General features: G+C 35.2%; 1 non-coding gene across 1 annotated transcript; it reads right to left on the bottom strand.

Annotated features, from left to right (window-relative positions):
- Nucleotides 1-10,807: 10,807 nt before the first annotated feature.
- LOC141716080 (small nucleolar RNA R71) lies at nt 10,808-10,913 on the bottom strand. The gene has a single exon (XR_012572810.1). It is a non-coding gene; the product is annotated as a small nucleolar RNA R71 (small nucleolar RNA).
- Nucleotides 10,914-11,434: the final 521 nt, after the last annotated feature.

Genomic DNA, 11,434 nt, shown 5'->3' with positions numbered 1-11,434 from the left:
TTTTGTGGCCTTGCACAATGTACTCCAAACTCAAATATCTCATAATAATGACACCCATATAGAAGTGGATCAACTTTACAAGACTAGATACGAGCCTTCAGCCTTGTAAATTGAAGAAGTAAGAAGAGTAGTAAAAGACGCATTTGGAACTGCAGCCTTTGCAAGTGCACCTTCTACTTCTTCATCCACACAAATTCATGATCTTCAGAATCAAGTGGTTGAGCTTACAAACTCCAATACTGCTCTTGTCTCTCAAGCCAATCAATTAACATCTCAAGTACAAAGCCAACAACATGATATTAAGTCATTGATAGACTCCCAAAACTGTTTTCAGATGCAGACAAATGTGTCATTGGAAGCTATCATGGGTACTAAAAGTTCCTCTACAAGAAACTCAAAAGACTGTTAGGCACCGGATCTAGTCATCCTGCTACCAAGACTAAGGGGGAGATGGAGATGGAGGCCAAGCTAAAAGCTCTAAATCAAGCAGATATTGGTATGGAGGAAAAACTCAAGAGGGAAGCTAAAGGTCCTTGTTTAGACAAGGAATTTGGTGACTATCTAGAAGGACGGAGAGTCTCTGTGTCTCACAACCATTACACCTACAAAAAGGCTATTGACATAAATCTAAATTTCTTGAGGGTGTTGTTAGTTTCCAAAGACATGCTAAGGGAGAAGAGAGTTTTCATTAGCATGGAAGATGCTGGAGTTGATAGGTGCATGCAGGTTTCTCTCTCATTTTTAAAATCAAGGAGAGCCCCAAAAATAGATGTCTTCATCAATAAAGTCAAGGTGATGAGTTCAGAAGAAACTCTCTTGCTACAAGAACTTAAATCAGGTCAACAAGGTGCTTTTTCTGAAGCCTATCTCAAACCTAGCATGGGGTTGGACTACATATACCCCAATACCAGAAAATGCAGACACTTTCTACTACCCAAGCATTGCATCATGGAAAATAAAAAGTTAATGATGACAATTGAGACTGAGCTGAAGACAAAGAAGATCTGAATTATTGAAGATCTTGAAATGATCTCTATCTTTGGAAGATACCTTAGGAATGCTGAAAGTTACTCAGTAAATGGATGGCTGAAACTTGTGAAAGCTCTAAGGGGGACTGATCTCGAGTTTTTTCAAATGATGTATTTTTAAATATCAAGACTCACGGATTCTCATGATACAGAATAAAATACCTTGACAATTACTCAGTAAATGAATGGTTGAAACTGGTGAAAGCTCTAAGGGGGACAAAGATAATTGAAGAACTTGAGTGTCTTGTGAAACTCAGGGATTTGATTAGAGAGCAACCATGATTTGAAAAGTTTAGCTGATTTTGTAAATTCAATTCTTAATGTATCTGCAAGATGACGCTCATGTATAAAAGTTTATATTTTGTCAATCTGTTAGCTTTTTAAAAAAAATTAGATAGGGGTTAATCTTCTTATCAGACATGAATTTGTGACAAGTAATCTTCTCACAAATTGGGGGAGATTGTTATGCAAGACAGGTCTTTACATAACAAGACTAAGTCACTTTGACAATTCTAAGATTTAGTTGTATGATAATCATTTTGTATTTTGTAGTTACATTTATTGAATCTATAAAAATGTTAAAGATATTAGACTGGGAGATTTTTCTATGAACAACCATCAAACTAAGGAATAAACTCTGAAAGAAGATCAAAACTGATCATATCTCAGAGAGAAGTGTAGAAGCTTGGAATTGAATAATGTTGTTTTTAAAAAAGTGTTCTAAGTCACAGATTGACAAGTCACTGATCAATATGTACAGAGTTGTCTATCGGCACTCTACTTGTTGAGATGTCACTATATCTGTTAAAAAGTCAATCTACTTGTAGAGAAATCCAAGACATGTAGATAAGTGGAGATATCGACAAGTCAAAACTGCATGTAGAAATGTGGAGATATCGACAAGTCAAAACTGCATGCAAAGAAGTGGAGATGTCGACAAGTCAAAACTGCATGTAGAGAAGTGGAGATGTTGACAAACCAAACTGCATATAGAGAACTGGAGATCTCGATAAGTCATTTTACATATCAACATGAGACATCTCTACACAGTAATGAAGATCTCGATAATAACTCAAATTTATAGAATACAATAAAATTGAAGATTCAAGATTATCAATCAACAAACAATTTTATTACTGAAATGGAAAGTCTACAAATATATTTTGAAGAGTTCAAGATCAAGGGCCAAGTTAAACTGAATAAAGGAGGGTCACGTACTTGGAAGATTACATGCAGAAATGTTGCACTTACAATGGAAAAAAAAAATGAACTTTAGGAGATGTATTAGTCCATTTTAGTGTAATCTTTGTAAGTTGTGCATGTTGATCTATATAACATGTCACGGGTCCTTAGTTCATAATAACAACGGTAATAAAAATAGATCTAGAAATCCACTACTAGAAAAAGTATAATAGACATCACTCTTTAGACATCGGTTGGAGTGTACACCAATGTCTTTCTTTATAAAAGACATAATTTTATTAATCAACCAATGTATTAGGTTCATGTTAAAAAAAGAACAGCGCGGTTCCCCTTTCGTTTTCCCCTTAACCAAATTTTAACATTTTCACTCCCTCTTAAAAATCCCTCCCATGCCTTAAGAAAGTTCTCAACTATCCCTCTGATTTTTCAACTTTACACACACATAACATTAAAATATTAAAATTAAAACCAACACATAAAATATCAAGAAAATGTAATTCAAAACAAAACTATCCCCCGACAGGTGATGAACATCTCTCTCTCGCTCTCTCTCTCTCATCGTCTCTCAGCTCTCGGTTTCTCGACAGTGAAAAAATTCAAGCTCTCTCATGTGCCCATCCTACTCAAGATTTCTCAAATATGCTCGTTTAATTGATAATCCTACTCAAGCTTTCTTGAATGTGCTTGTTCAATTGAATAGGTGTTTAAACTTGTCGACTGTGGTTCAACTCTGAGGTCAAAGGTTGAGAAGGGGTTCAATTAACTACTCGGAACCACAAGTCGGAGGTTGCAGAGGTCAAAGCTACGATTGGGCAAGCTTTATAAATATTTTAAACACTTTTTTTAATTAAGGGTTTCAATTTGAAAACCTAATTTTTTCAGTTGAGGCTTTGATTTTTAATTAGCTTGATTTTTATACAATATATGTTTAGAATTTTATGTACATATAATAGTTCAAACAAATTGAGATATATTTGCCGATTTGACAGAGGCTTGTATTGAAGTCAGTATGGTAATATGCTACTTGATGTTTCTAGTATTATGTTTACCCGTATAGACACAACATAAATCATTTGTATTATCATTGACCAAGGAATTGGAATACTAATTAACTTAATACATATGCCCTGCTCTGCGCTGTGTAGGTCAATGAAATTTTATCTCATTATCCCTCTAACTGCAGTCACTCCTTTGTTGGATCTTACTCAGTAGTAATATGGACAAGTGGCTTCTTTGTCAACAATGAATGCAGTATGCGGTACTATTCTTTATTTACATATAAAAATATATCTTCCTTATATCATTAGTTAGAGTGTTCATTAATTCATGTTTCCACGTAATTTGATTTGTGTGGAAACCAACTAAAGAGCTTCTTTTACACACAAAAGGATTGATAAGTATATATTGATTTCTTGGTTAGTAATGGTTCAATCTTTATAAGTATGTTCTCGAAATGCTAGATTCATTTCCTCCCCTGGTTTTCGCAAGAGAGGCGAGACATTTGGAGGAGAAGCCTCCTGATGTGCGCTATTTTGATGGTCGTTTCTTTCTCATTCATTTTATAATTAAGTATGTTGGCTGTTAGTTTTTCTAGATCCCAAAACTAGCTGTTTCCATGACTTATATCTTTTACGGAAGCACGGTTTTGTTTATTAGTTTTTAGGACAAAAATAAAACCTTAAACTAATAAAAACCTTGTATTCTCTGCCATTGGCCAATCATCTAGTGACTCTCTGGCTATTTTCGGTACTGAGCCTTCTTATACCTCTGAACTAGTAATGTGGGCTACAAAACAAATTGAGGCATTTACGTTACTTGTCAAAAGACATGCTTTAGCTTCCTCTGCTGTTGTTGGTGGTTTAAGGGCTGCTGCAGAATGTGTACAAATTACTTTAGGTCATTGTTCATTACTGGAAGCTCATGGCTTGGAACTTTTCCCTCTACTTCTTAAATTGTTTGGACCTAGTGTTGAGTAAGCACTAGATGCAAATTTTGTCTGTATACTATATACATCTTGGAAATTCATGTTGCAATGAGATGTATTCTCTATTTAGTTTATTGCTATGGTAAACAAGGTTTATTATTTTGAGGTTTATTAGTTTATTACAATGAGATATATTATTTGGCTTGTTTTTTAGTTTGTTTTAATTGTAATTTATTTACAAATGGTAGGCAAAGCCTGTAACAGTTGAAAAGGTTTGTGAAATAGTGAAGAAGCAACTAACATTGCATGCTGATCAAGAGCTCACCCCAGACTCCAAATTTTCAACACTTGGTGTTGATTCACTTGACACTGTAAGTAACTCCCTTTATTCATTACAAGTCGCAATAATTTCCAGTTCAATAAAAATAGCTATTTTTATTTATGGTAGGTGGAGATTGTGATGGGGCTAGAGGAAGACACTGGTGTTACATTTTAGAGTAGGTTCTGAGTTTTGTACGGATAAATGTTCCGTAGAACATTTAGTTTTGACTTTGTTTGTACTTCAAGTATTGTTGTACTATGTAGTTTAGATATGATGAGTGTAGTTGGCCAATTGGATGGATTAGATAATGTAAGTAGATAGTTTATATATTTGATGACTTAAGGAGTTTGTTGGTTTGTTGGAGATTTAGTAATGATAAAAAGAATTTTAGGGCTTCGATTTGGCCTTGTGATTATTTTTTAATAAACTTTTGTTTTGGAAAATGTTTTAGATTTATCATTTGGTATATTTGGGTACAAATAATACAATCAGTAGATGATAATGTATAGTCAATAGACATCGGTTGAGATATACAACTTCTGAAAACTGATATTACTAGTCCCAAACACATCAGATCTAGTTAAGGAACCGATGTTTAATCAAACCTCTAACATCGGTTTTTATTTACAGGCGATGTAAAAAGATAACTTTGACATCAGTTTAATGTTTAAAAATGATGTTAATGTTGATTTTTATCTTGTAAATAAATGTAAAAGTTCATAATTAGATCATATTAAACCTATATTGTTATTCCCAAACAATCTAACAATGAATTATAGAAGGGGGGTTGAATGTAATTCTGGCTACTTTTTCAATTTCAAGAACTGTTCTACCTTGAACATATAACTGTGTTTGATTTAGAAATGGTGCAGAATGAAAGTATTGAAGAAATCAGAACACAAAGTAATCAAATACAAGTATATAAAAACTTTCTGGTTGATTGAATTTATCCACCAGAGATATAAATTAATTTTACTCTGTGATGCAATGTCTTTGCACACAGCTGCTTACAAGTTAAACTTACAAGAACAAAGAAATTGCTTACTCTGGTAATTGCTTACTTACTGATACAGATCTACTTGCTATACTTGGTTTATATATCACCAAGTTACATGATAAAAAGACAAATAAATAAGACAAAATATTTATAGTCTAATTTCATGCTTCTTCATTTCTCAATCCAGCATCTTTGAATATCTTCAGTTAATCATGGAAATGGAAATGCTTCTTTGTTCTCTAAAACCTGATAATAGGTTGCCATATTTCTTTTGCATACAATCAACGCATGTGACTGTCAAGTCACTATCAACTGCTCTTTTGAATTTGTTTATCCATTGGAACTCAGTGGGATCATCCGTTTAGAGTCTGGTTGATCATCCGTTGAGACACTAGTTGATTATCCGTTGAAGCCTTGTGGAACATCCGTTGAGGCTTTCTTCATGACAGTTGACTCCATTTCATTTATACAAGATTACAAGGCATCTACTATTTACAATTGACCAACCTATCTTGCATATCAATCTAGTAGTCAACATGGCTTAAAACATACTACAACATCTAGTTCTCGATGGCATTACAATATGCAGAAATGTGCTACTAAACTTATTAATACATAAGCTACCTTTTCAACGGATGTTGAAAGTGATCACCCGTTAAAAGCTACAAAATCACTGAATTAAATCTACTAAGTGTTTTATTTAACTTATCATCAAGTACACAACATCTTCCTAATAATCTCCCCTAATTTATGTCTATTGGAATTGTAGCCATAATTAAGAGAAACTTGATGATAAAAAAACACCCTATGAATATAGACTGAATTATAGTAGATAAAATTAACAAGTGCTGCAATTAATGACAAATATACAGAGGAAGGTTTGTAGAGAGTCTCACAAGCCATTTTCAAGGTGCTCCTCTAGACTGAGCAGATTTAGATTATTTCCTTGACTATCTGAACTTCTTACCCAACTTCTCATTGTTTTCTTCAATCTGGTGTTGAAGTTTCCTGTAGAATTTAGATTCATCCTCAATTGTCTGATCCAGCTTTTCTTGCATCTTCATGAGAGTTTCATTGCTTGAAATCTTTAGCTGATCTTGCAATCTGAAGAATCTTCTGATGCATTTTTCATATTTGAACTCCATTATCCAGTATGGCCTCAAATGCACTCTATCTCCAGTGAAGGGAATTTTTAATACTCTTGGGAGTGCATTTGGATTTCTTCTGCTATTCATTATCTCCTCAATTTTGTTCAATACCATTTTTTGGCAACAATGTTGAATCCAAAATTCTTCTTTATTGAGGAGAAAATCTTCACCAAAACAGAATAGCTTTCATTGAAAATTCTGTGAAGTGGCCAAGCCATCTCTCTTTCACCCTTGTACCTGAAGACTAATCTTTCTGGAAGATGTTTGTAAGCATCAATAACTATAAATTCTTCTAGCTCATCCAGATAAAGATTTATGTCTGAGAATTTTTTGATATCACAAATAAAGAGTTGATCTCCTTTATTGACAGTTGGTTTGGGTTTGGCCAATGATTTGGATTGAAGTCTGACATGATTGACGTTCTTGATTACTCTTTTCTTTGTATTCTTTGTCTTGGATAGGATTGGAATGTTTAGATCAGGGAGTGACAGGCTTTCCCAATCTATGGGTTCATCCTTGGGAATTATGGTTTCACCATGGAAAATCATGACAGGATAAACCTTGAATTCAGTTTGTTCCATTGTGGGCATGGTTATTTGACTTGAGGTAGTAGATTGGGTTGGCATATACTCATCCTTATCTTCATCAAAATCCAGCATCCTCTTTGGTTTGAGCTTGTATCTTATTTCCTTAATCTGCATTTATATCCACTTAGAACGCTTCGTAAAGGCTCGAATTGGTGTTTTGTACTCAAGTTATTTGTGTATTTGATATGTTTTTGTAGTGTTTTATATTTCAGAGCATAGACAGGAAGAAGGGCTGGATTTTGCATGATATATTTTTGGAAGAGCGTGAGAATGAAGCCTTGGTCAAATACGCGAAGAAACCAACAAGAAAAGACAAGAAATAATGATTTTTTCCAGAAGCTCAGCGCGGCCGCGCTACACTTGGGAGCGGCCGCGCCAGACACAGAGCGGCCGTGCCGAATCCCAGGTCGGCCATGCCAGGACGTTTTCCAGAAATCCTGATTCAAGTAGAAGATTGATTTTATAGGCTTCTATTCTGATTGGGCTGCTATATAAAGACTCTTAAAAGACGTTTTTCATAACAGAGACTAAAGAGAAGACGGCGAGAAGACCTAGGAGCACAAATACAACGAAGGAGAAGAAAAGCTTGTTTTTACTTGTGATTCTTTGATTGAGTTGTAATCTTGGATGCTTGTTTTCTTGTTTATTGAACCTATTACTCTTGATTACGTACTTCGATTATTTATTCAATTTATAAAGACTTAGTTTATTATACCATGCTTTCACCAGAACCCACGGTGATGATGAGTTCAGTTATGAACTAATCGTTATCGTGGGGTGCTAATGGATTTACTTATGGATTTCAATAGTTAATTTGTTTCGATATCTTAGTGTGTGGTGATTGTATGATATCCTAGTATTGGTGGTACTTATTCATCTTATGAGTGTTGCGAACTTATAAGATAGCGTGTTAATCTCTATTGAAGCGATATTGAAAATAGGGGTTTAGAACTTGCCATCCTAGCATGGTGTTAGGACGAAAACACACGCTAAAATTCATGCAAGTATACGCGTTCGCAAGTAATATAGAATTCTTTCTACTTCGTTCCCACAGAGACTAGTTTAGGTAAATTTACGAATGTGTACTTACGCAAAGATGGTATGGTTATTATTCAATGTTAAGATGATAATAAGTTGAGATTGTTTATAACTACGATTAACTAAGAGATTATACTAAATAACATTAACTAAGAAAATTGAGGTTGTACTACTTATATGAGACAAACACGGGATTCTAACTTCATTACTACTTCATTGAAAGTCATTGTTCTTAACCTTAGCATGTAATGGTGATGACAACTAATCAGATAACACGAAACTAGTAAACGCCAACTTTTGTTGCACGAATACCCTGCTACCAAGCATCCACAAAAGAGATAGAAGCTGAATAGAGACCAAATATGTTGAGACCTTAAATGTCTATAGAATTTGACAACACAAAGGTTTAATGCGCAAGTTATCTATCGTGATTAAATAAGAAAAGTAAGATGGTTAAAATTACCTACGAATTATGCATAATAAATATACATGAACCTATGCTAGCATGGCAAGTTCTAAACCCCTATATTCACTTTCGCTTCAATAGAGATTAACACGCTATCTTATAAGTTCACGACGCTCATAAGACGAATAAACACAACCGAAACTAGGATATCATACAATCACCACACACTAAGATATCGAAATAAATTAACTATTGAAATCCATAATTAAATCCGTTAGAACCCTACGATAATGATTAGTTCATAACCAAACTCATCATCACCATGGGTTCCGATGAAAGCATGGTATAATAAACTAAATCTTTATAAAATGAATAAATAATCAAAAGTATGTAATCAAAAGTAATAGGTTCAACAAACAAGAAAACTAGCATCCAAGATTATAACTTAATCAAAGAATCACAAGTAAAAATAAGCTTTTCTTCTCCTTCGTTGTATTTGTGCTCCTAGGTCTTCTCGTCGTCTTCTCCTTAGTCTCTGTTGTGAAAAACGTCTTCAAAGAGTCATTATATAGCAGCCCAATCAGAATAAAAGTCCAAAAAATCCATCTTCCAATCAGTTCAGGATTCCAGGAATTCGACCCGGCACGGGCGCGCGCTATCCCAGCGCGGGCGCGCTGTACTACTGACAAGCCGGCGCGGGCGCATGCTAACATAGCGCCTTCTGGAGAAACTTCTGACTTCTGATTTATTTGCTGGTTTTTAATGGCGATCAACAAGCGAACATCTGAGGCACCTTCCCAACACCAATTTAGCACCAAAATAATGCTAAATCTCTTCATTCCTTTATCTATGCCTGAAATGTAAAACAGTACATAAAAATATCAAAAACACAAACAACTTGAGTACAACACACCAATTCAGGCCTTTATGAAGCATTATAAGTGGACATAAATGCCACTTAACACATAGGTTCGTGTATTTGTTATCCATGATTCATAGGTAATTTTAACCATCTTACTTGCCCTATGTAATCATGATTGATAACTTGCGTATTAAACCTTTATTTTGTCAAATTCTATAGACATATAGTGTCTCAACATATTTGGTGTCTATTTAGCTTCTATCTTTTTATGGATGTCTGGTAGTAGGGTATTCGTACAACGAAAGTTGGCGTTTACTAGTTTCATGTTATCTGATTAGTTGTCATCACCATTGCATGCTAAGGTTAAAAATAATGATATTGAATGAAGTAGTAATGAAGTTGAATCCCATGTTTGTCTCATATAAGTAATTCAACCCTTTTATTCTCTTAGTTAAAGTTAGTTAGTCTAATCTCTAAGTTATAAACAACCCAACTTGTTATTTGTCTTAGCATTGAACGATAGTCATATCATTATTGCATAAGTGCATACATTGAACTTAACCTAAACCAGTCTCTGTGGGAATGAACTAGAAATAATTTTATATTATTTGTGAATGCGTATACTTGCGTGTAAATTTAGTGCGTGTTTTCGTCCTAATAGGTTTTTGGCGCCGCTGCCGGGAACTCGGTGTTAATTTTTAGTTTATGTGCTTGACATCAGTGGTTGTTAAAGTTCACCGACTCGGATATTTTACTTACTTATTTGCTTTTTGCTTTTTCAGGTACTCTAGAGAGTGTTTACGCTAACGTGTTCTCGATCTCGCAAGAGAACACTGGATAAAGCGGAGGAAGTAGTTGAATAAGTATTTGTTGATGAGAAAGTTGAAGAAGAAGCTCTTATTGCACTGGGAGAACCAGAAGCGAATATGAAGGCTTTGATGGATTACTCTCAACCGAAGATCAATGAAATTCAGTCTAGCATTGTTAGACCAGCCACCGCGGATAACACTTTTGAAATCAAGACTAGCACGATTCAGATGGTGCAGAACTCGGTTCAGTTTGGGGTTTCTCCAATGGAAGATCCCAACTTGCATATTAGAGATTTCATCGAGATCTGCGATACCTTTAAATTTAACGTGTCTGAAGATGCTATAAAGCTAAGTCTTTTCCCATTCTCTCTGAGAGATAAAGCTATGTGTTGGTGGCATTCTCTACCACCAGGTTCTATCACCAAATGGGAAGATCTTACTCAAAAGTTTCCTACTAAATTCTTCCCTATGACGAAGACAGCTGTAATCAGAATGCTCTTACTCAATTTGCGCAACAATCGGGAGAGTCTTTATGTGAAGCTTGGGATCGTTATAAGTCGATGCTTAGAAAGTGTCCTCATCATGGGATGCCTGACTGGATGATTATCAACTGCTTTTATAATGGCTTGGGAGCACATTTTAGACCCATGCTTGATGTAGCATCAGGTGGAGACTTATAGGCTAAGAGCTACGATGAAGCTTATGATTTGATTGAACTGATGGCTGCTAATGAATACAAGAACCCTTATCAGTGACAACCTCAAGGCAAGGTAGCAGGAATTCTGGAGGTAGATGCAGCTACTGCTATAGCTGCTCAGCTTAAGGCTTTGACGATGAAGGTGGATTCTTTGGCCAAATATGGAGTTAATCAGATCACTAGTGTTTGTGAGCTTTGTGCTGGTGCATATGATACAGAGCAATGTGCTATTTCTAGTGAATCAACTCAGTTTGTGAGCAACTTTCAGTGGTCGCAGCAACCAGTTCCAGCCACCTATTATCCCAATAACCGCAATTATCCTAACTTCAGCTGGAGCAACACTCAGAATACGGTACAACAGCCTTATCAGCAGTATGCAACAAAGCAATTCAACCCTCCTGGTTTTCAACAAC

This window comes from Apium graveolens, chromosome 3, assembly GCF_009905375.1.
Source record: "Apium graveolens cultivar Ventura chromosome 3, ASM990537v1, whole genome shotgun sequence".
Lineage (NCBI taxonomy): Eukaryota > Viridiplantae > Streptophyta > Magnoliopsida > Apiales > Apiaceae > Apium > Apium graveolens.
This window is presented reverse-complemented; position numbering and strand designations above follow the sequence as displayed.